The following is a 24,319-nucleotide window of genomic DNA, read 5'->3' on the forward strand; positions in this document are numbered from 1 at the left end:
GGTATTTTCACTAGAAAACCAGCAATCAAACTATTTTAACTTAAAAATATTTTTATATCAGTAGACAACCACATAATTGAGCTCAAGAACAAACAGTGCATTTGGAAACAATATACACAAATAATGCTCAAATCGATGAGTAAGCTGGAACTGAAAAGTTTAGGGGTATGTGCTAATTCACTACAGTAAAACAATGTATTCATGATGGAAACTGTATAATCCATGTGTACACTAACAGAACGTGTTAAATTAATAAAGTCATAAATAAAATAAAGGAATACTAAACAAGTTGCAGAATTGGATGAGGGACTTTTTTGTGGTCAGAACAGTCACCTAGGCTGAAATGTAGGAGACTGGTACTTCTGGTGGAAAAAGGCAGATTGATTGGACCCTCCATATAAAACTACATACATGCAGCGATGCAGATAAATGCTGGGTAAAAATTACAATGCCAAATGGAAATATGTGTGTATCCCTTTTGGATGTTTTTAGCACTAACATGACTTGCTTGAGATTATATGGAGGGTAAAACAAAAAATTCTGGGAAATTTGCAAACAGGAGAGTTGGTGAGGGAGACAGGAGTATTCAAAAAAAGGGGGGTGGGCAATACGCCTGTGAAAGGGGGATGGACAGATTATAAGAAAAAAAAAACAGTGGTCTGGCAATGGTGGCAGCAGAGAATGAAAGTGAAATTCTGGAGTCAAATATGGAATGTATTAGGGAAAAACTCAAAGGGGAAATATAACACAAGAGGAGGGTTACATCAACAAGAACTGCCAGACTTGATAAACTGGGTACATGAGTAAAGGTCAAAACAAAACAATTAAAAGAGGTATAACATTGTAAGTATACAAAATATTACAGGAAACTGACAGAGAAGAGACAGAACATGTGAAGAGAGCTTGAGAAGAGTTTTTGAATTAAATACAGAAGAGTTGATTAGCCAAACATTGATTATCCAAAAAGTACAGTTGTGTACACTTACGACAAATGTAGATGTTAAGAGTGTATTCACTGTTGCAGTCATCACACTTGGGTTATCCTGCCAGGGGTAGTCGTCAGTCGGCCCGAATACCAGAGGCTTAGTATTTCTGTGTCGGTTGCTGTCGCTCCAGGACTGACATCAGGTTGTCAGTGGTATAAAAACAGGCAGCCGATGCCATTACATCAGTTTTTCTTGCCCCAAATGTCAGCAGCCCCCAAATAGGGAGCTAGGTTATGGTGGAAGAACACCACCAGTAGAAAGTAAACGCCAAAAATCCCTGTAAGGAGTTAGGAAGAGAGAGAGAGAGAGACAAGGGGGGTGGAGGGTGCGAAACCAGGACTGCAACAGTGAATACACAAACATCTACATTTATGGCAAGTGTACACAACTGTACTATGTTTTTCATATTTCACTGTTGCAGTCATGATTCCCAAAGCTGAAAAGGGTGGAGGCAGTCAAGAAGACTGGGGGCTGGCTAGGATGCCCTGCAAGACTGCGACTGCAAAGCCTGCCCTGGATTTGGAGAAGATAGGCAGGTGGTAATGCTTTGTGAAGCTATGAAGAGAACTCCATGTTGCAGCCTCAAGGATGTCCCTGGTTGGGACCCCTCAGAGAAAATCTGCAGAGGTGGAGGTTGCCCTGGTGGAATGTCTCTTGACCCCCTTAGGAGGCAGTTTCCCAGGGTATTTGTAGCAGAAATGGATACAGTGTGCTATCCATTTTGAGATTGTTTGTTTGGATATGGCCTTAACCTCTGCCCCTACTCCAAAGCTGACTAGCAATTGGTCAGCTTTCCTAAAGGATTTAGTCCTACCCAGGTAGAATCCGAGCTGTCTGTGCACATCTAGAGAATGCAGAATCCTTGCCCCCTTGTTTTGTGGGTTAGGGAAAAAGGTGGGCAAATTAATAGGTTGGTTGAGAGCCACACTGGACACCACTTTAGGCAAGAAAGTTGGGTTAGTCCTGAGGGAGACCCTGTCAGCATGAAAAATGAGGAAGGGCTCTACTGCCACGAAAGCTTGTAACTCTGAAACTTAGCCAGGAAATCCTCATGACCTGCAGAGGACACAGATGGTGTACAAATGATTCTTAAAATACTACATTCAATAGCACAGTGTTGTTAAGTCTGCAGTTGTTTCCTTTAAGAGTTTTACAGCAGCATCTGTTTCATGCAAGACTTTTACTGCAGCATCAACTTTGTACTTGCTGACAGTTTTGCAGCAGTAGCTGTCTTTATGGCAATTGGTGTGTGCATCTGCAGCAGTTTTACTACAAACTTTGCCTTGTGCATCACTAGTGTTACCTGTGCAGTTTTGAAGTTCAAATGAATAAATTCAACTTGTCTTGAAAGCTCAGTTTTGCCTGTTCAGTCTTTTCACTGGTAACACTGGATGGTTTCGGACTACAGAATCCCACCTGTGCTTGATGAACAGAAGTCATGTGAAAACTGAAAAAAAAAGAAGTTATGTCTCATCATAACGTTCCATCTGTGTTCTTGATCTTCTTCCATTCATTACTGATGGGTTCGGTTCTGAGCCCTCAGAAACTAATCTGTCAGAGCGTAGAGTTATAAAGCCCCTGACAGCCGGCCTTAATCTTCTCCAGCCTTTCTTGCCCCAGATGTTAGCTGCCCCAAGCAAAGAAACGGCCAGGTGTCAAAACCCCAACACAAGAACACCACAAAGGAACAAGGAAGAGATACCAAGTGAAACAAAAGGATTGGAAGGAGAGGAAACACCCGACTGCAGTTGTGAAGACATAGAGACATCTAGTTTTATGGTAGTGTACACAACTGTACTATGTTCTTAGGTGTTTCACTGTTGCAGTCTGCTGTAGGGTAGAAACCCAGTGAGTCATATGAGGAGGTAAGAGGCAAAAGAAGGGGGCAGCTAGAAGGGTTGTGCAAACAGCAAGGGCAAAGCTAGCCCTAGACAGAATACAAAGGAAGTTATAGTGCTTAGAAAAGTATGCACTGAATTATAAGTGGAAGCTTCCAGAATAGACTTGGTAAACACTCCTCTGTGAGAAAAGCTGCTGAAGTGGCAGCTGCTCTGGTAGAATGACTTCTAACAATACCTGGAATCTGTTTCCCATGGCTTAAATTAACATGTCCTTATTCCATGAGCAATCCATTTGGAAATAGTTTGTTTAGAAATAGCTTTGGAAAGCTAGCAATGGAGCTTAAGAGATAGACAATGAGGGCTGGAACCTGGAAGAGATTAGTTCCCATGGAGTAAAAACAAAATCTTCTGTATGCGTCCAAGTATTGTAAGATCCTTTCAATTTATTTTAGAGGATTTGGAGAGAAGGTAGGATCTTTGTGAATAGTGAATTTAAATTAGGAAGGAAATCTGTCTGATTTGTAATGTAGGATTGGTCCTCAAAAGGGAAACTGTAAGATCCCATTCCTCCAAAGATGACTCTCCTGTCTTAGTGGCTATGAAGATAAACCCTTCTTGAATGAGATGCTTTAAAGATCCTTGGTTTTCCAGGATGTCTGGTCACTAATAAGAGCTGCTTTTTCAAAGATAAGGTTTGGTGTTTCTCAAAGAGCAGCAGAAGATCCTAAGCAGGAACAGGAAAAGTTCACTGGGAAGGTCTTAGGGTGCCAGCCAGGGATAAGAACATGAAGAGTTCTGGTGAGAAAAATGGGAATTATCAGTGTAAACGAAATGAAAAAGAGCAGCAGGAGCATGGGGAGGATCAGAGGAAAAGGAGGAGGCCTTCAAGCAGCAGGGAGAAAGGTGGAAAGTGTCATGGAAGAAATATCAGGCAAAGGAGATCTGAACCTCAATAAGGGGCAAATACAAAATCTTTTCCATTTAGAAGCATAAGATTTTAAAGTGCTAAAAAGCCTGGCCATTAAGAAACATAGAAACTTCATTGGGCAAAGAAGAAAGATGCAGGCCTTGTATTCCAACAAGCTGCCAGGGATAGAGGTCTTGATTTAGAGAGTGTAGCATCGACCCTGATGATGCTGGGACCAGAAGAGAGAAGGTATCCTCCAAGGCCTGATGAAGTTCAAGAATAGATAGAGAGCCAATGGAGGAGGCACTGCCTTGAAAGCCAATTTGGAGCTATCAAGAATGATTGGGACATGGCAGAAGGGTTTTATTTTCGAAGTAACACCGAGGGCAGAAGTTTTAAGAGGAGGAAGGCATATCCGAAGAGATTCCTCCAGCATAATTGACAAGGGCATCCTTTTTCCAAAGCTGGACAGGTGGAAAGGAACTATAAGAGAAAGGAAGGCAACTGATGATTGAGATGGGACAGTAATTGAGATGGGATGCAAACACCTCTATCTGAGGACAACCTGCAACTGCAGTTGGGGTCCAGAAATGATTATTGAGGATCCGACAGGTTTTCTGCTTATCAAGTCTCAACCTGGGTTCTGCTTTCCTGGAATGAATCTGTTTTGAAGATGCAGATTCAGATGAAGAGCTGTGTCCCAGATTTAGAGCTGTGTCCCATAAAGTCTGTAGGTCCTGGCACTTGGCATTGCAGAGTCAGGACTGTGGTGTTTATAATGTCTGACACAGAAGAGGCCCTGGATGTAAAAAGGAAGAGGAAGGGCCCCTGTAGCATTTTGGACTGCCAACAAGAGAGCATTTTGGACTGCCAACATTTGGATGCTTTTGATCCAAAAAGAAGATGCTGGCAAAGAGAGCCTTGCTATGGAAATGTCTATAATCCGAAGCATCGTGGTACTGATCTGAGGAAGGATAAGGAGGCAGGCCGAAAAGTTCCCTTACGTAAAAAAGATTCCCTTTCGGACCACCAAAAGGAATTCTTTTTTGGAGGCAGGGGAATCAGAGGCAGGGGTGTCAGACTGTGGTAATGCTGTGACCATACACTCTTTAGGTACCACTGTTCTTTTCTCATATGAAGCTTGCATTTGGAATCAACAGGATGCAAGGAGCCATCAACCAGCCCCATGCCTGCAGGAATTTCCTTGCAGTGAGCTACGAGTTAAAGTAGCCAAGGTCTTGAAAATTGAGGCTGCATGTAATTGTGTTCTGGAGTGAGAAAGGCCCTGCAAAAGCTTGTTTAGAAAGGCTCTAAAAATCATTTGCTTGGGAGGGGATCAGCCTGGACTTTTTGTTTTCACTGAAAATCCCAGAAGGAAAAATCGTTAGACAAACTGCAGGTGTTGTTGAAGTAGAGTGTCCTTGCTGTCCGCCCAGATAAGGCAGCCTGAATAATAGGGGGGTCCCAGAATCCTTGGAGTCTGCAATAAGCTACTACTGGAGCGCCTACTACTGGGTAAAGGCTGGTATTTAAGATAAGCCAAAGACAGTACAGAATTGAAAATGCCTCGAAGGGTGAAAACTCTGGAGGTATTTTTCTGCGTTCCTGGTATTTGGGGCGTTTACCACCTAGCCTGATGGGGATGTGTGCCCTGGCTTCCTTTTAAGGTAAGTAGGCTTCCTTTAAGCATCCTGGGAGAGATGTGGAAAGGGAGTTTCCACATTGGAAGGTCCTGAATTTTGTTCAATCCTGATAAGTTGGAAATACTGAAAAGGTCCAAGAACAGTCTTTGGAAGAACAGGTTTCTTGCAGGTAGAAAAAGTTTTGAGTAAGTCCTTTTCCCATTTTCTTTCCTTGGAACAGGTTCTATAAGCTCTCAACCTTAATAAAGCGTCCACTTGATTTAAGGCCTCTGACCATTGATGTTTTAATACCTCCCAAACTTGATTTGAAGACCTTGGTAGAGTATGAAAGTGGAAGAGTAAGAGAAGTAAAACTTGTAAAGTCTGCCCATTTGTCTTGGGTAATATGTGTTTTATTTTGGTGTTAGAAAGAAAGTTTCCTCCGAGAGGGAGAGAGGAGGAAAAAGAAGGGACCTGTAGCCCAACTTTGTCATTGGGAGTGCTGCTGTCCTGCTTCCTCTGTCTTCTCCCCTTCTGTTTGATGAAGCAGACCACTCTCTGGACGAACCAGAGGCCTGAGCCCGACCTCTGGAGCATCTATGACTTCCCCGACATCTATTGTCTGCCCTTTGAGGCCTGTCTGGCGTAGGAAAAGACCAATTTGGAGGAATTGAGGCTGATGGAAAAAAAAGAATCTTTTAACAGAAATCTTAGATTTTGCTTTATAGATTTTCTTTAGATAACCTCCTCATCCTTAGACCCACCTCAAGACCCTTAGACTACAACAGGACATGCTAACAATTTAGCCTTAGCCTGCTCAGGTAAGTACCTGCTCTCGAAGCCAAGCATGTCTCTGATAACAGTACCAGAGGCTGTAGGCCCTGCAAAGAAGCCTCAAGGCATCAAAACCACAATGTAAACCTGTAATGTAAACTTGTTCTGTTGCATGCAATACATCTGTAATTCTTTATCCTCTGCACATGCAGGAAAGGTAGAAAGTTTTTGCTTAAAAACAGAAAAAGAAATTGCTGATACTTGAAAGACATAACTGGCTGGCAATTTAAAGCCCTAAAGTAGCGGAAAGCAGAGTATACACCTTTTGGCCCAAAAGTCCAGAATCCTTCAGAGAGGCCTGAATTTTTTAGATGAGATGAGATGAAGCAGCCTTGGAACTGCAGAGAAGTGTTTAGTTTCAATTGATGCAGAATAGTTCTTATAAAAAAATTGATGGGGAATCAGGGACCCTGTAAAATCTATCCGGCTTAAGGAAAGCAGTGAGGAAAGAAGTTATTCAGGTTTCAAGAACAAGCATCATCCACAATCAGAAGAACAGGAGGGGAGAGGCCTGGCCTGTGGAAGGGGAGAAGGAGAAACTCCTTCTTAGTAGCAGAGTAGCAGAATAATCAATGATGAGTAACCCTCATGCTCCCTCATCAATCTCAAAAGAAAGAGAAAGAAAATCTTCAGGGGGGAGAAGCAGAGGGAATAGAATCTATCTGCATCAGAAGTAATCTAGGAGGAAGAATGAAATCCTGGAGAGAGGAAGAGACTGAGACACAGAAGCAAATCCTGAGGAATCAAAGGAATAGGAGGCCTAGGGAGAGCCTCAGGAGGAGGTAAAGAGCCTCTAATCATATCAAGCATTCAAATCTTGGGTCTTAATAATTGCTTCGAAGTCTTAAAGCTGAAGAAAAGCTTGAGGAAAGAAACCGCTTTGACTTTGCCTTCTTTGTCTTTGTAATGTCTTTGTAGTAATAGTGAGTGATATGAGCCTAGAAAACCCCCTGCAGTTCTGGACCCGCATGAAGCGAAGGCGACCATCTGAAAGGCAGCAGCGAAGGTCCTGCCCTGACTAAGTCCCCTAGGCCTAGTTGGCTCCCCCACTTTGAGGTGTCGACCGTGGCTGACAGTGGCTGCAGACAGGGCTGAAAGCAGCTCGTGGCGACCAACCCGAGGACTGGCTGCAAAGCTCTGGCCTCAAGACCTCTGTTTGGACCTCGAGGAGGCCCTATCCTTGTCCTTTCGTTTTCTTGTAAATTCCGGTTGTGAATCCTATAATCCGCGGTATCTATACCAAGACATCTGCGCCCAAATTCAAGGCCCAATCGTACCTAAGCGAAAATTAAAACTGACACAAAACAGGCACCGACAGCAAGAAGGAAGAGCCCAAGACAGGAAGACAGTAAGAGTGGAAATCTTTATGAGGTATTTGTTTTCCACCGCCATATACATATGAACTTTTCTGACATCGGAGCCAGACAAAAAAAAGTTTCCCAAGAGGGTACTTAGCGAGAGAGCGCGACTTGACCAAGCGACAGTCAAAAACGCGTTGTCGAATCGCCATCAACCAAACTGAGCTGCTCACATACGCAAGAAAAGACTGGGGAAGAAGATGGGGCTGTCAGCTTACTATACCTCGTTCTGGCGTCAAGGAGTACTTTGTTGTACAGCGGCCGGACAGGACTTTGGAATTCTGGCCAACCTCGCTGCCTGCCGGCAGGAGCACCCTACAGTTATGACTGCAACAGTGAAACACGAAGAACATCTGAGTCGGACATATACCAAGCTCATGTACACCAAAAACTCTCGAGCTAAGCTGCTACCCACAAAGCACCTTCTCCCAGTTACCTCAGATCGAGTTTGCATGAAACATACAGAAGTAAAAGCAGAGGCAATTTCTGTGCAAAAACCCTGAAAACACCACAAGGACCCATAAGATCCACCAGGAGCCTTTGATGGGGAATGGAGGGTGGGATGTGATGAATGTTAGAAAATCAACAACTCAGATGGAACGTTATGGTAAGACATAACTTCTTTATCTGATGTTGTTAATCTTCTTCCTATTCATCACTGATGGGACAGAATCCCAAGCTGCCCGACTACCTGGGTGGCCCTTATGGAAGAACATTCCGAGAACCACTGAGCCAAAGACCGCTGTTCCCCCGGCGACCATATCCAACTTGTAATGTCTGATGAAAGTGTGAGATTTAGCCCAAATGGCTGCTGCGCAAATGTCGTCCATAGAGGCTCTGGAGTGAAAAGCAACAGAGGTTGCTATGGCTCTCGTTGAATGTGCTTTGATATTGACAGGTTTAGGCTCATTTGCATGTGAATATGAAAAGGCAATACAATCTCTGAGCCACTTTGATAAAGTGACTTTTGATGCACCATATCCCATTTTTGGTCCAGAGAAGGAAATGAAAAGTTGATCTGACTTGAGGATAGATTTACTCCTATCCAAGTAAAAACGTAGTTGCCTATGTCCATCCAATGAATGCAGACAGTATTCTCCTTTATTGGAATAATTTGGGAAAAATACTGGGAGTTCAATGGACTGGTTCACAGAGAAATCAGAAAACACTTTGGAGAGGAAAGATAGATTAGTACGTAGAGATACTCTGTCTTTATGAAAAATTAAATACGGGCTCTTGATGCATAATGCTTGTAATTCTGATACCTGTCTAGCTGATGTGACAGCCAATAAAAATAGAGATTTCCAAGAGAGAAATTTGAGGTCACATTTTGCAGCAGGCTCAAAGGGGGTAAAGAGAGAGACTGTAGTACCAAGGAGAGATTACATGCCTCTAAAGGACGCCTGATTGGAGATCTGCTATGAAACACTCCTTTGAGAAAGGTCTTGCATAGGCGGGTGGAGATAAGTGGAATGCCCTCTACACCGTTATGAAAAACGGAAACAGCTGCTAAGTGGACTCAAATGGTAGAAGCGGATGCTCCATTCTCAAAAAACTCAGAAAGGTATTGAAGTATAACAGAGACCGGAGCTGAGAAGGGGTCTAGCATCTGTTCTTTAGACCGAAGAGCAAACCTTTTCCACTTATCCTGTAAAGTTTTCTGGTGGATGGCTTACGGGAGGCCAGAATAATATCACAAACAGGTGAGGAGAGGGTTTCCTGCCTGGCGATTAATGGAAGTAGAGAAACCAAGCTATCAGCTTGAGAGTGGACAGATTTGGGAGAGTCAACCCTTGGGGGTGAGAAATTAAGTCTGGACGAGTGTCCAGGATCCATGGAGGTTGTAACAGGTGAGGCCGGAGGAAGGGGAACAATTGCTTTCTTCAAAAATATGGGTATCAAAGGAATTGGAGGATAAGCATAGAGGAGACCCCGTGGGCCAATCATGAGTCCCCTTCTGGAGGAAAGAGGGCAAAGAAGCTGCTGCATTTGTTGTTCGAAGGGGAAGCGAAGAGATCGCAACAAGGTTGGCCCCATCAGCTGAAAATTTCTGCCATCACGTTTGGATTGAGAGACCACTCGTATGGAAGGAGGATGCATCTGCTCAGCCTGTCCGCAATCACGGAGTTCCCAGGGATATGCGGTGCTATAAGAAAGCGGTTGGAAGCTATCACCCAGTGCCAAATTATCATGGCCTCTCGACAAAAGGGGTAGGATTTGATTCCTCCTTGTTTGTTTATGTACCAGACTACTGACTTATTGTCTGACTGAATCGCAATCATTCCCAATGGAAGGAGCGGATGTAATGCCTGCAACACCAACAGTTCCGCTCTCTACTCCAGAACACTGATATGCAGGATGGCCTCTAAGCTGGACCACATGCCTTGGACGGTCTTTCCCTGAAAATGCCCCCCCCCCCAACCCTATCAGGGAAGCATCCGTGGTCACCATGGCATTGGGTTGGGAAGTCTGAAAGGGGCGACACCAAAGTTTTTCGGCTGGCCTCATCCACCAGAGGAGATCTTGCTTGGAAGAGTTGGTAATGAGGATCTGTGAGTTTAGGGGTGAAGATTTGCCAACCATTAGGACAATAGGAGCCATTGTAATAGCCTCATGTGTAATTTTGCCAGAGGAACAATCGGAATGGCCGCAGCCATGGACCCCAGAGCCTGGAGAACTTCTCTTGCTGACACCTTTCTTTGACAGAGTATCACTCTTACTTGCAATCTTAACCTCTGAAGCCTGTGAGCTGGTAGAGATACCAGGCATGTTCGAGTATTGAAAACTGCCCCTATAAATTCCAGGTGTTGGGTAGGTTGTAAATTGGATTTCTCCCAATGAACTGTGATGCCTAGAGACTCTGCTAGTGAGAGTATGTAACAGAGGGCCATGGTCACGAGACGCTTGGTGAGGGTGGAAAGGAGCCAATTATCTAAATACAGAAACACATGGAATCCTTGAAGTCTCAGACGAGCTGTCACCACTGCTAGGCATTTCGTGAACACTCTGGGGGCCGTCGAGAGACCGAATGGCAGGGCTCGGAACTGGTAATGATTGGCTCCTAGCCAGAAGCAAAGGAGACTCCTGGAGCGTTTGTCCATTTTGATGTGGTAATACTCATCCCGGAGGTCTATTGAGCACATCCAAACATCCTCCCGTAAAAATGGGAGAACGGATTGAATAGTGACCATGTGGAATTTGGTTTGAACTACTGACTTGTTTAGATGGCCGAGATCCAGAATGGGTCTCCAGTCCCTGGTCTTTTTTGGCACCAAAAAGAATCTTGAGTAAAAACCAGATCCACATTGGTCTGGGGGGACTGGTTGGATGACTTTTTTGACACAGCTTTCTTCTCTCTGAAGCTGCTTCTTCCCTTTGACTGGGTGGAACATCGGGAAGGTTCTTTGTAGGTTTTGGATGGGATGTTAGAGGGATGTAATAGCCTCTAGAGATTACTCGCTGCACCCACCGATCTTTTGTAATAGAGTGTCAGGCAGTTTGGTGCAGAGAAAAATGAGCTCCGACTGCTTCCAGAGGAAAGCAATCAGGCAATGCTTCAGGAGCATTGATAAGACCGCCCGGAGAAAGAATTCCTGGAGTCTTGATTTCGGGGACCCCCTCTGCATCTAAAGGGGTGTCTTCCACCATTGGAATCCCATCTGTCTCTAGGGGAATCCTCTCCACATGCGTTACGGAAAGGACCTTGAGATTTTTTTGTGCCATATATTCCCACTTCTCTGGTTCCTGGAAAAAGAACGTTGCGGCTTGAAAAAATATAGGCCAATGGCAGACAAGGTCTTTCCTTCCTGCTCGAACCTGGCCAGTGTGTCCTTTACTTTAGAACCAAACAAGGAAGATGGTTCAATAGGAGCTTTCAAAAAGGAAGACTTGAAGGAGTCTGCGAGGTCACAGATGCGTATCCAGGCATGACGCCTCTTGACTATGCCTGCACCCGCAGCTCTAGCCACCCCTTCGGTTGCGTGGGAGAGCAACCTCATGGACGAGTTGGAGATACACTCAAGGGTGCCCAATCAGAAACTTGACCCGAGAGGGCTCCAGAAAGTTCGAAAGTAAGATTTCTTTGGAGTCTAGTGAAATGTGCCAAGTAGTTCAGGGACCTGACTACAAAGGTCGCTGAAGCAAAAACTCGCTTCCCTAGATCCTTATTACTGGCCGCCGCCACCACCACAGCGTCAATTGGCAAGCATCTAGACCAATGGGGGCGCTCCTCTGGTGGGGAAAGAATCTTATCTGGTCTCCGGGGAATGGCCTCAACAGAATTAGGGTTCTTCCACGCATGCTGCACGACAAGCTGGACTAACTAGTCAGCAGTTGGGGTCACCCAAGAAGTAGAAGGCAGAGAGCGAAAAGCCTGCAGGAAGACAGACTCCTCCGAGGAAGGGTTACAAAGCTTCCAGCCACCCCTCTGTTTCAATATTTACAGGATGTCTCCAAAGGAGACATAGTCAGGGGGTGACCGTGGGGACCCTCCCCATCATCATAGTCCATATCCTCTGTGAGAGACTCTTCAGGAGAGTCAATGTGTTTCCTCTTACACGCCTTCTTCCGAGGAGGTTCTTCAGTGGGGATGTTTGAGAAAGACTCGGAAGGAAGAGTACCCTGAACTGGGGTTTCATGAGGCTTCTGCTCTCAGTGTCTTGGGGAGATGGCCTGTGGTAGCTGTAGCTCAGAGGGAGAAGGAAGAAGTTCCAACGTAGGAGGAGCACGTCCAGAAGCAAGCATCCTCTCCATCACCCAGAAAGCAGGCCCGCCTGAAGAGGAGTCGGAGCCCAGGACTGAGTAGGACAACTTCAGAACAGGTGTCACACCCCACTCCTCCACACCCACTCCCAGGGATGGCGCCTCAAGCAAGATCGAGGCAGGCGTTATCCCTGGATCAGAGGATGGAACCGAAAAAAATCTTGGAACCATGCTCAGAACCGAGGATTCTGCCCCCCAACCATGAGACTGAGGAAGGGACGGTTCCGATGGAACCAAAACACAAAGGGGTGGCCTCGAAGCCTTAGTGAGGGTCACTGTCGGCACAGAGGAATGGGTTTCCACAAAGGACGTTGGAGCAATGGGCTTCAGAACCGATGGATCCAAAGGAGGAGTATAAGTGGGAGTCCTGGGAGCAATAGACCCAAACCCCAAAGTGGGATGAGTCTTAGGAACGTTTGTTATCCCTCTGGCTGTTAACAGCTGATCCAGCAGGCATACCACATTGAATTCAGAAAGACTCCTGGTGGACCTTGTGGACACTCCTGAAGGGGAGTCAGGCTGGTCCAGAAAGGGGCTGTATATCTGGCTTAAGAACAGGTCCAATGAAGGGGAGTACCGGGTCCGTGGTGTTTGAGTTATCAGCACCGTAGTCTCTAACTTGGGAGACAGGTAATAGAGGAATCAGTGGCGTCGAGTAGGGACTCTGTGCCAAGGAGGCACTCACAGTTGAGGTTATTATCAGTTCCAAAGGAATTGTCAGAACCGCCTTCGGTGCTATAAAATGCAAAGTCGGTGCCGAAACTATTGTAGAAAGTAAGGTTGGAGCCGTAGTTGACACTGTAGACAGGGCTGGTGCCGTAGAGGTCGGTGCTGAAGGTGGCGCTGACGTCAACGTTTCTGTAATATCTATGACATTAGATAAAGCGGCAACTGGAGCAGAGCTCGGAACAGAAGCAATAGTTGTAGTCGGTGCCGGTAAAGCAATTCTATGCTTTGATGAAGATTTGCTGGCCTTATGTTTATGCAATTTGCCCTTATCACCAGCCGATGAAGAGGGATCTGAATGGGGACGTTTTTTGTCCTTCACTGGAGGGGTGGAGACCTCTGACACAGAAAGGGCCTCTGAGAAAGGAAAGACTAAAAGGCCTTTCAAAATAAGTTTATTTTTTTTTCGTTCAGCATTCACATTTCTATACACACGAAAAACACACACACTACTGTGACTAAAAGGAGTGAAGAAAAGAGAGAAAGAGGATACCAATGATGGTATCAAAAGATACCACAAGAGTAGGAGAGGGTGTACCAACGATGGTATAAGAAATACCCAATGGGTAAAGCTTGAAATATAAAAGACGGTAAAAAAAAAAAAAAAAAAAAAAACAATTATTTATAAAATACGACACTTAGCTGGAGAGCTCGGCGAAATGCTGCTATATGGCTGCGTGGCAAACGAGATCTGAGGTAACTGGGAGAAGGGCATTGTGGGTAGCAACCGAGCTCGAGAGTTTATGGTGTATGCGAACATGGTATTAGGCTGACTCAGTTCCGAGGGCTCGGAACTGAGCCCATCAGTGATGAATGGGAAGAAGATTAACAACATCAGATTATATATTATGACTTGCCGCTGGATTACTGGGCTGGAAAAATGCAAGCATGGCCCTGCAGCTGTGTTGTTGCTTACAAGGAGAGAGAAAGAAACTACAATGAAAATTTAGAAGGGTGATGAGTGTAACACAGATGGAGATGTCCATTTTAATAATTACATTTCACGTTATACTCCGGAGAGAAGGAAAAAAAAAACACTGGAATTATGAGGTATACTCCAATGCTGATTACATTAAGTGGCAATACAGTTTCTATGCAAGACTAATAAGTGATTTTGAGCCAAGATACAGGTGCACATGTAAATACGGTACAGCCCTCGCAGAAGCAGTGTTTAGTTTTAAGCTGCTATATACTGCACGCTTGTACAATTTCCATTAAAACCCAGCCAGTGGGGATGCACAAGCCAGTGCATTTCTTTGTGCCAGTCCCAAGCCTGCATAAATGGGGAAGGTTGCGTCAGGAAGGGCATCCGGTGTAAAACTGTGCCAAATTCATGCGGACACCAGTAAATATTTCCATACCGGATCAGTCAAGGCCCGAGTTAACAACGACCACCACCAGTACTGTTAGCCAACAGGGTGCTGGCGGAAATTGGGCTACTGTTGGCCAAAGGAGGAGAAAAGGCAGAAGGCATGGCCAAAGGCAGGAAGAGAGGAGAAAGGCTAGGACTGTGGTAGTGAGGGTCGGAACTTTGAATGTTGGCAGTATGACTGGTATAGGGAGAGAGCTAGTTGATATGATGGACAGAAGGAAGGGATATGATGGACAGAAGGAAGGTTGGTATACTGTGTGTGCAAGAGACCAGATGGAAGGGGAGTAAGGCTAGGTGCATCGGAGGTGGGTTCAAATTGCTTTATCATGAGGTGGATGGAAGGAGAAATGGCATGAGTTATCCTGAAGGAACAGTATGCTAAGAGTGTTTTGGAGGTGAAAAGAGTGTTGGATAGAGTGATGTTTATGAAGCTGGAAATTTATGGTGTAATGATGAATGTTGTTAGTGCATATGCTCCACAAGTTGGGTGTGCGATGGATGAGAAAGAAAAGTTTTGGAGTGAGTTGGATGAAGTGGTGATGACTGTACCAAAGGGTGACAGAGTGATGATTGGAGCAGATTTCAATGGGCATGTTGGTGAAGGGAACAGAGGGGATGAGGAAGTGATGGGTAGGTATGGTGCTAAACAAAGGAATGCAGAAGGTCAGATGGTGGTGGATTTTGCGAAAAGGATGGACATGGCTGTGGTGAATACGTATTTTAACAAGAGGGAGGAGCACAGGGTGACATACAAGAGTGGAGGAAGATGCACACAGGTGGGTTACATCTTATGTAGGAGGGCCAGTTTGAAGAAGATTGGAGACTGTAAAGTGGTGACCGGGGAAAGTGTAGTTAGGCAGCATAGGACGGTGGTTTGTAGGATGACGTTGGTGATCAAGAAGAGGAGGAGGAGTGTGAGGGCAGCACCAAGGATCAAATGGTAGAAACTGAAAAAGGGTAATTGTGAGGTGATATTCAGGGATGAATTAAGACAGGCACTGGGTGGCAGTGAAGAGTTACCAAATAGCTGGGTAACTACAGCTGAGCTAGTAAGGGAGACAGCTAGAAAGGTGCTTGGTGTGACACCTGGACAGAGGAAGGACGACAAGGAGACATGGTGGTGGAATGAGGACATACAGGAGAGTATACAGCGAAAGAGGTTGGCAAAGAAGAAGTGGGATTGTCAGAGAGATGAAGAAAGTAGACAGGAGTAAAAGGAGATGAGGTGCATGGCAAAGAGAGAGGTGGTGAAGGCCAAGGATAAGGCATATGAAGAGTTGTATGAAACGTTGGACACTAAGGGAGGGAGAAAAGGACCTGTACCGATTGGCTAGACAGAGGGACCTAATTAGGAAAGATGTGCAGCAGGTAAAAGTGATAAAGGATAATAAGGGAAACATACTCACAAGTGAGGTGTGTGTGTTGAGGAGATGGAAAGAGTACTTTGAGGGGTTGATGAATGAAGAGAATAAGAGGGAGAGAAGGTTAGATGATGTGGGGATAGTGAATCATGAAGTACAATGGCTTAGCAAAGAGGAAGTAAGGATAGCTATGAAGAGGATGAAGAATGGAAAGGCCGCTGGTCCAGATGACATACCCGTGGAAGCATGGAGGTGTTTAGGTGAAATGGCAGTGGAGTTTTTAACCAGATTGTTTAATGAAATCTTGGAAAGTGAGAGGATGCCTGAGGAATGGAAAAAAAGTGTTTTGGTACCAATTTTTAAGAATAAGGGTGATGTGCAGAGCTGTAGTAACTACAGAGGGATTAAATTGATCAGTCACAGCATGAAGTTATTGGAAAGAGTAGTGGAAGCTACATTAAGAAGGGATGTGATTATTAGTGACCAGCAGTATGGTTTCATGCCAGGAAGGAGCACTACAGATGCGATGTTTGCTCTGAGAGTGTTGATGGAGAAGTACAGAGAAGGTCAGAAGGAGTTGCATTGTGTTTTTGTAGACTTAGAGAAAGCATATGACAGGGTGCCTAGAGAGGAATTGTGGTATTGTATGAAGAAGTCAGGAGTGTCAGAGAAGCATGTAAGAGTGGTACAGGATATGTACGAGGGTAGTGTGACAGCGGTGGGAGTGACGGGTGCGTTTAAGGTGGAAGTGGGGTTACATCAAGGATCAGCTCTGGACCCTTTCTTATTTGCAATGGTGATAAACAGGTTGACAGACGAGATCAGACAGGAGTCCCCGTGGACTATGATGCTTGCAGACGACACTGTGATCTGTGGTGAGAGTAGGGAACAGGTGGAGGAGACCCTGGAGAGATGGAGATATGCTCTAGAGAGAAGAGGAATGAAGGTCAGCAGGACTAAGGCAGAACATATGTGTGTGAATGAGAGGGAGGATAGAGGAATGGTGAGGATGCAGGGAGTAAAGGTGGCGAATGTGGATGAGTTTAAATACTTGGGATCAATAGTTCAGAGTAACGGTGAGTGTGGAAGAGAGGTGAAGAAGAGAGTACAGGCAGGATGGAGTCGGTGGAGAAGAGTACCAGTAAGAGTGAAAGGGAAGGTCTTACAACAGGGTAGTGAAACCAGCTAAGTTATATGGGTCGGAGACAGTGGCAATGACAAAAAGGCAGGAGTTTGAGCTGGATGTGGCAGAGTTAAAGATGTTAGGATTTGCACTGGGTGTGACGAGGGTGGACAGGATTAGGAATAAGTATATCAGAGGGTCAGCCCAGGTTGGAAGGTTTGGAGACAAAGCCAGAGGGGCAAGATTACGTTGGTTTGGACATGTGCTGAGGAGGGATGCTGAGTATATTGGGAAAAAGATGCTAAGGATGAAGCTACCAGGTAACAGGAAAAGAGGAAGGCCTAAGGTAAGGTTTATGGATGTGGTGAGAGAGGACATGCAGACGGCGGGTGTGACAGAGCAAGATGCACAGGACAGGAAGAAATGGAAACACATGATCCGCTGTTGCGACCCCTAACGGGAACAGCTGAAAGAAGATGATGTACAATTTCCATTAACAGCAAGTAGTGAACATATTTTAGTGAGAGTAAGTCAGACCTAAAGTACATTTTTGGAGAAAAGACATTAGGCACTGTAGTTGGCATTAGCACAAGTCAGGGTACAGTGTGATTTACAGAGCACAAACAGAGTAGCAAGCTGGGTGGACAAAAGAGCTTGGCAACACCACCATTACTAGTTCAGAATGCACTAGACAAGAATGCCTACAAATCCAAATGTGCTGTATGTCAGAGCACCTATTACTGAAGACAAAGACTGTCCAAACAGAGGTGCACAAGTTAAAGTAATACAAGAAAGCAAAACATCTGAAGATATACAAACAGAAACTGCCTTAATACCATTGATGATTCAGTTACCAAAGCACCGACTGGCACACTTAAACCTCTAAAAATGGATATGCTCAGCATTTCCTTGAGTCTGCTAATACCAGTACACTGGAGAAAATTGTACAGCTACCCACTACAGGACCCAATATCCTTTGCCTTGTCAACCTAGCCCCACCTGCAACCCAACACTCATCCCCCTCACCCCTACTTAAATCTGACTACAAGTCAGTCATCTTCTCTGTCAAACTTAAAGATGGTTTTGTGGTGGTGGGGTGGTATTGTTAAGGACTTCTCCAACTTGTAGAAGACCTACTCAAAAATCTGAACAATACTGCCCACAAGTGGACTCAACTGAGAAAACTGCCACATTTACTTGCAATTTTTACCAGCACATAAACAGCTGCATAGAAAAGTCTGTATCGGTCACTCCTAAATATAATGGTAAATTCTGGAATAAACTTCTCGTGTGGAACGCCCACATTAATAAATTGTAAAACAAAGAAATAAAATAATGAAAAGTTGCAAGAAAGCTCCATTCTTACTACCAAAAGACCACACTGATGTGAACAAGAAACAGGGCAGCACTAGAAGAAAATGTACAGTACAGCACAGCAAGAGTTTAAGGTAGCTGCACACACCAAATGTTCAGCAATGCATGGAGACCATACACAGCATTGTACATTCTGATCCCAGTGACATGGCCAACACAATCAGCATACAAATTGTCATCTTTACACCACTATCCCTGAGAATTTAATTTCCCCTAAAACCACCTTGCAAGAAGTATGTGAATCCCTGTCAAAGGCTAAAAAAAAATGTTTCCATGGGACCAGGCAACGTATCAGATTGCATTCTCATCAGTGCCAAGTATGCCCTATTTGAGCCTCTTCTTAAACTGTACAACTTCGGCCTATTCGCAGGGTTTGTCCCAGATGCCTGGAAAGCAGCTACTGTTACTGTTCTAAACAAAGGTGGCCCACCTTCAAACATAGCTATTCACAGGCTCATCAACTTCACCGGCCATGGAACGTATCACAGCAGAAGTCATTTACACACATAGGCAACTTAACTGAGCTATACTCTACTCAGTTTGATTTTGTGAAAGGCAAGTTTTGTCTTCTGACACTAGTAAAAGTTTTCAAAAAGGTTTCAGAGGTTGTGGACAGTGGTCACCTATGCTGCTTATCTTGATCGGGCCAAGGTTTGACACTATCCCCCATGCTGGTATTACTGAAAAGTTAATCTTTGTGTAAACCCCTACATTGTCTGCTGGTCTGGATTGCAAACCAGCTATTTAACAGATAGACCCCCAAGCAGGGAAGGCTGCTGGTACCCTCTCTGAACATAAAACTGTAACTAATGGATGTCACACAGGGATATGTGCTGGCCCTCTCCTGTTTGGAATTAATTTTGCTGACATTCAAGCCAATATCCCTGAAGTGTTCCAATGACTACGAGATGGGGACAGTTATCCCAGACAGTAAACTGCTCCAAAAAGGGACCTGGTATACTGAAAATGGTTGTATGACAAATGCAAAAAAAAAAATACAGCAAAGCAGTGTTCAGCAACAAAAGTTCCTATCTCAAAATATCCACATACCTGGTATACTAGAAATGGTCTCAAACTAAATGCAAGAAAATACAGCATGGTAGATTTCAGCAACAAAAATTGTTCCTACCTCATATGTTGCAAGTGACACTCCTCTTCAAACAGATACAGTCATAAGGGACCTGTGTACATATGTGGACAACTCTCTTTTTGCCTCATTCGATCATCATGTTTCCACCATAGTCTGCAAATCCTTCTATCCAGCCCAGTTAATTTCCAGGGGAACATCTGCAAGATCCAAACAAGTCATCTCACCACTGTACTCCTGCTTTCAATCCAATCACTGCATACAATACTTCCTTAGGTATGTACAAATCCAAGCATATTGCTAACTGAAAAGGCTCCAACAATCTTTAACCAAAAAATTAAACACCATAAATCTTTCAATTATCCTGGTAGAGGAGTACTACTCTCCTTCTACTCAGTAACCTACTGGCTCTGGTCTATATTAATTCGCCGAAAACACTTTCTAGCGAACACACATTCATCGACCATCATTCAGTGAAACTCACTTCAGCGATTCGCTGAATACTCCCAGGGCAAAGACATAGTTGGCCAAGTACACAAAGTACAGTTGTGTACACTTACCATAAATGTAGATGTTAGAGTGTATTCACTGTTGCAGTCATTACATTTGGGTAATCCTGCTGGCAGGTTGCCCTCAGCCGACCTGAATTCCAAAGTCTTGGGTCCTGTGTCGGTTTCTGTCGCCCCTTCCCTGACGTCAGGGGTATAAAAGAAGCAGCCGACACCATTTTCTTCAGTTTTTCTTGCCCCAGATGTCAGGTGCCCCCAAAAAGGGTAGCCAAATTGTATATATATATATATATATATATATATATATATATATATATATATATATATTCATAAATACACCAAAATAAATTTTACCTTCATCTATAAGCAAATACACCATATAGGTAGTATAAATCAGGGAAGGAAAGACGAGATCCGAAAGAAAAGGGGGAAGGCGGGTGGGTAACCTAGACTGAAACAGTGAATACACTCGAAAATCTACATTTATGGTAAGTATATACAACTGTACTATGTTCTTCGTGTTTCACTGTTGCAGTCATTACATTTGGGTAGAGTCCCAAAGCTATGGTTGGGAGGCTGGAACTACACAGCAGTAGGAGCGGCTATGAGGCCCTGCAGGACTGCAGTGGCAAAGCCTGCCCTAGATTTAGAGTAGAGTGGCAGATAATGCTTTGTGAATGTGTGCACTGAACTCCAAGTAGCTGCCTCTAAAATGCCTCTAGTTGGTACTCCCTTGAGAAAGGCTGCTGAGGTGGCTGCAGCTCTGGTGGAATGAGGCCAAATGCCCTTAGGCACTGGTTTGCCATGGTGTAAGTAGCAGAAACGAATGCAGTGGCATAATCACTTAGAAATAATCTGCTTTGAGATAGACTTTCCTTGTGATCCTGCAGCATAAGCCACTAGTAATTGCTCTGTCTTCCTGAAAGCTTTGGTTCTGTTCAAGTAGAATCTAAGCTGTCTGTGTATGTCCAAAGAATGCAGAATTCTCTCCCCCTTGTTCTGTGGATTTGGGTAAACGGTTGGCAGATGGATAGAGTCACAATGGACACTACTTTAGGCATAAATGCTGGGTTTCCCTTAGGGAGACCCTGTCTGGATGAAAAATGATGAAAGGTTCCACAGCCATGAGTGCCTGTAGCTCTGAAACTCGTCTTGCAGAAGTAATTGCTAAGAGCACAGCTGTTTTCCAAGATAAAAACTTCATATCAGCAGTAGCAGCTGGCTCAAAAGGAGGCAGTGTGAGCTTTTCCAAGACATAGTTGAGGTCCCATGCAGGTATTGGTAGTCTCCTCGGGGGCCTTAACTTTTTGGCTCCTCTGAGGTACTGCCTTAATAAAGGGTGAAAAAAAAGTGGTGGCTCTGTATTGTAATGAGCCGAAATGGCAGAGGCATGAATTTTAATTGATGAAAAAAATAGGCCTTTGTCCAGCATCTCAGTTAAGTATTGCAAAATCTGAGGAATATTTGGTACCGCTGTATCAGTTCCTTGTGCCTGGTTCCAGGCACAGGATCTCTTCCATTTTCCAGCATAAAATTTTCTAGTACTAGGCCTTCTGGCTTCCAGAATGACATCCATCACAGCTTTAATGAGTGGTGTTTTTTGTATGACTACATTATCCGCCATGCTGCCAAGTTTAATGTCCTGAGTTGGCTGGGACAGTAGTCGAGGTATTTGAGGTAAGGTCCAAGCTGGGTATAGAGATAAGTTCCTTAGTATTGGATACCAGTACTGGCGTGGCCAGTCTGGGGCAATCAGTATCATCTTTGGCTTCTCCTGTCTGACCTTTAGGAGCACCTTTGGGAGGAGAGGCAGTGGAGGAAATGCATATACTGACAGGTTTTTCCAGCTGAAGGATAGGGCGTCCACTTTCCATGCTTGTATGTGATAAGTCCTTGTGCAGAATCTTTTTAGTTGGTAATTGAGAGGGGAGGCAAATAGATCTATGTCCGGGCATCCCCATTTCCTTATCATGCTGAAGACTTGTGGATCCAGGTGCCACTCGTAGGGATCCAGGAGGTTTCTGCTTAGTTAGTCTGCCAGAGTATTTTTCCTTCCTGGCAGGAATTGTGCCTGCAGATGTAGTTGGTAAGTCAAAGCTGTGTCTCACAAGGTCATGGCTAGTCTGCAAAGGGGGTAAGAATGTGTGCCCCCCTGCTTGTTTATATACCACATAACCATGGTGTTGTCTGTCTTTATCAGTAGTTGTCCCGGTTGAAGTAGGTCCTTGAAGGCTGTCAGTGCATTTTGAACTGCTAACATCTCTTTTTGATTGATATGTAGATGCATTTGGTTTGAGGCCCATGTGCCCTGAAAGCATCTTCTTGCCATGTGGGCTCCCCAGGCACAGTCTGACGCATCCGTTGTTAGTGTCTGCCTGGCTGGAGGTAGTGTGAATGGCTGTCCCTTGTTCTGGTGACAAGCCTTTGCCCACCATCGAAACTCCTGTTGCAGGCAGTGAATGAGAGTAATCATAGTTTCCAGCCTGTGGCAATGTTGACTCCAAACACTTTTTAGGTACCATTGAAGTTTCCTCATATGCAGTCTTGCATATGGAATTAGTAGGATGCAGGAGGCCATGAAGCCCAAAGCCTGCAGAATTTTTCTTGCAGATAACTGGGCCTTTGTTGTCAACATTTTGAAATAGGTAGGTCAGTTGCCTTTGTTTATCTGGCGTGAGACAAGCCATCTGGGCAGTTGTATTCAAGCTTGCACCCAGGAATATCATCTCTTGTGAGGGTACTAGTTTTGATTTCTTTTTGTTGACTGTGTACCCTGGGCATGTTAGAAGTCTTTTCACAAATGCCAGATGTTGAAGAAGAATGTCCTTGTTCTCTGCTTGAATGAGACAGTCGTCCAAGTAAGGATATATTTGTATTCCTCTTTGTCTGCAGAATGCAATTACTGGTGCCAGGCACTTTGTAAAGACCCTGGGCTCAGTAGATAACCAAAGGGCAGTGCAGAGAACTGGCAATACATTGAACCAGCTTTGAATCTTGGGTATCTTCTGCATGACTGTCTGATTGGAACATGCAGGTATGCCTCATGACTGTCTGACTGAAACATGCAGGTATGCCTCCTTTAGGTCTAAAAAGTCACAAGCCAAGCATTCTTGCCCAGCATGGGCAGAAGCTGCTGCAAAGTAAACATTTTGAATTTCAGAATATCCAGGAAAGTGTTCAGAATAGATAGGTCCAGTACCGGCCTCCAGGCCTTGTCCTTTCTGGGTACTAAGAGCATTCTTGAGTAAAATCCTTGTCCCTGCTCTTGCTCTGGTACTTGTTGAATGGCCCCCGTGTCCATGAGGGATGAGACTTGTTTTTGTGCCTCTGTCCATTGATTTTTTGGTAGATCTGGCCAGCCGTTTGCCTTTGGCAGAGTATGGAAATGGAACTCGTAGCCTTGTGACACTATGTTTAGAACCCACTTGTCCTAGGTTATGATGTGCCAATTTTGAGCAAAAAGTGCTAATTTTCCCCCTAAGGGTGCTGCAAAAAGATAAGTGCTTGGTGCTAGCAGGAGGAAGGTATTGGGACTGTTTTCTGTATGTTTGTGATCTATCTTCTCCAGCTTTGGAGGTAGACGCCCCCCATTGCTTGGGCCTGTAAGAACCTTGCGCCTGGGATCTGCCCCTTTGAAGTCTGTCTGACACAGGAAAGGACCAATTTTTTGTAGGCCAGTGTCTACTAAACCTAGGTGGCTGTACTTGTAAAAAATCTTTGACAGTTTGCATAGATTTAGCTTTGTCCTCCATTGTCTTTAACACCTCTTCTGCCTTAACACCAAAGTATCATGCTGTAAAGGTGCATCTAGTAATTTTACTTAACATGAACAGGCAGATTTTGTTCCTTTAACCAAGCATGCCTCCTAATTACAGAACCCGTAACTGGGGCCCTGCAGGAGGCCTCCAAAGAATCAAAACCACATTGCAAAGTATGTTTTCCAACTTGTTCTGCTGCATAAAATAAATCCTGCATTTCCTTGTTTTCTGCACATTCAGAATTTAACAACAAGTTCTGTTTAAGCAATCCCATGACATGTTGCTGATACTTAAGCATATGAAATTGACAGTTTAAGGCCCTTATAGCCAAGGTTGCAGATGTGTAAACCTTTTTTCCCCATCTATCCAGTGCCCTTGAATCTCTGTCAGAAGGGGTTGGGTTTTTTGCAGTGGAAGCCTTAACTCCCTTTGGACCCTGTGAAATAGTTTCTGGGTTAGCAGCAGGGTTTCTAAAAAGAAATTTGTGTGAGTCAGGAACCCTGTAATATCTGTCAGGCTTAACAGGAGCTGGGGGTAAGGAATCAGGGGTCAGACTAGACTCTGAAAATACATCATCTACAATGTCTAACACAGGTGGAATGGCTAGAGGCCTGTGCTGAGGTAGTAAAAGAAAATCCCTGAACCTCTTTTTAGATTCTGAAAAATCTTGGCTCTCCCAGCGGAAATGCTCCCTCATAGA

The 24,319-nt window shown here is 44.5% G+C and overlaps 1 protein-coding gene across 3 annotated transcripts in view; it reads right to left on the reverse strand.

Annotated features, from left to right (window-relative positions):
- Positions 1–24,319, reverse strand: part of CHD6 (chromodomain helicase DNA binding protein 6) — a 2,211,516-nt gene that overhangs the window by 2,047,480 nt on the left and 139,717 nt on the right. For all 3 annotated transcript variants that reach the window (XM_044090190.1, XM_044090189.1, XM_044090188.1), the window contains exon 2: positions 19,395–19,552. The gene's annotated coding sequence lies outside the window, so the exon portion shown is untranslated. The remainder of the gene's footprint in view (positions 1–19,394; positions 19,553–24,319) is intronic.

The sequence above is a fragment of the Protopterus annectens genome, chromosome 12.part0 (genome assembly GCF_019279795.1).
Source record: "Protopterus annectens isolate FY-2018-M chromosome 12.part0, PAN1.0, whole genome shotgun sequence".
Taxonomy (NCBI): Eukaryota; Metazoa; Chordata; order Ceratodontiformes; family Protopteridae; genus Protopterus; species Protopterus annectens.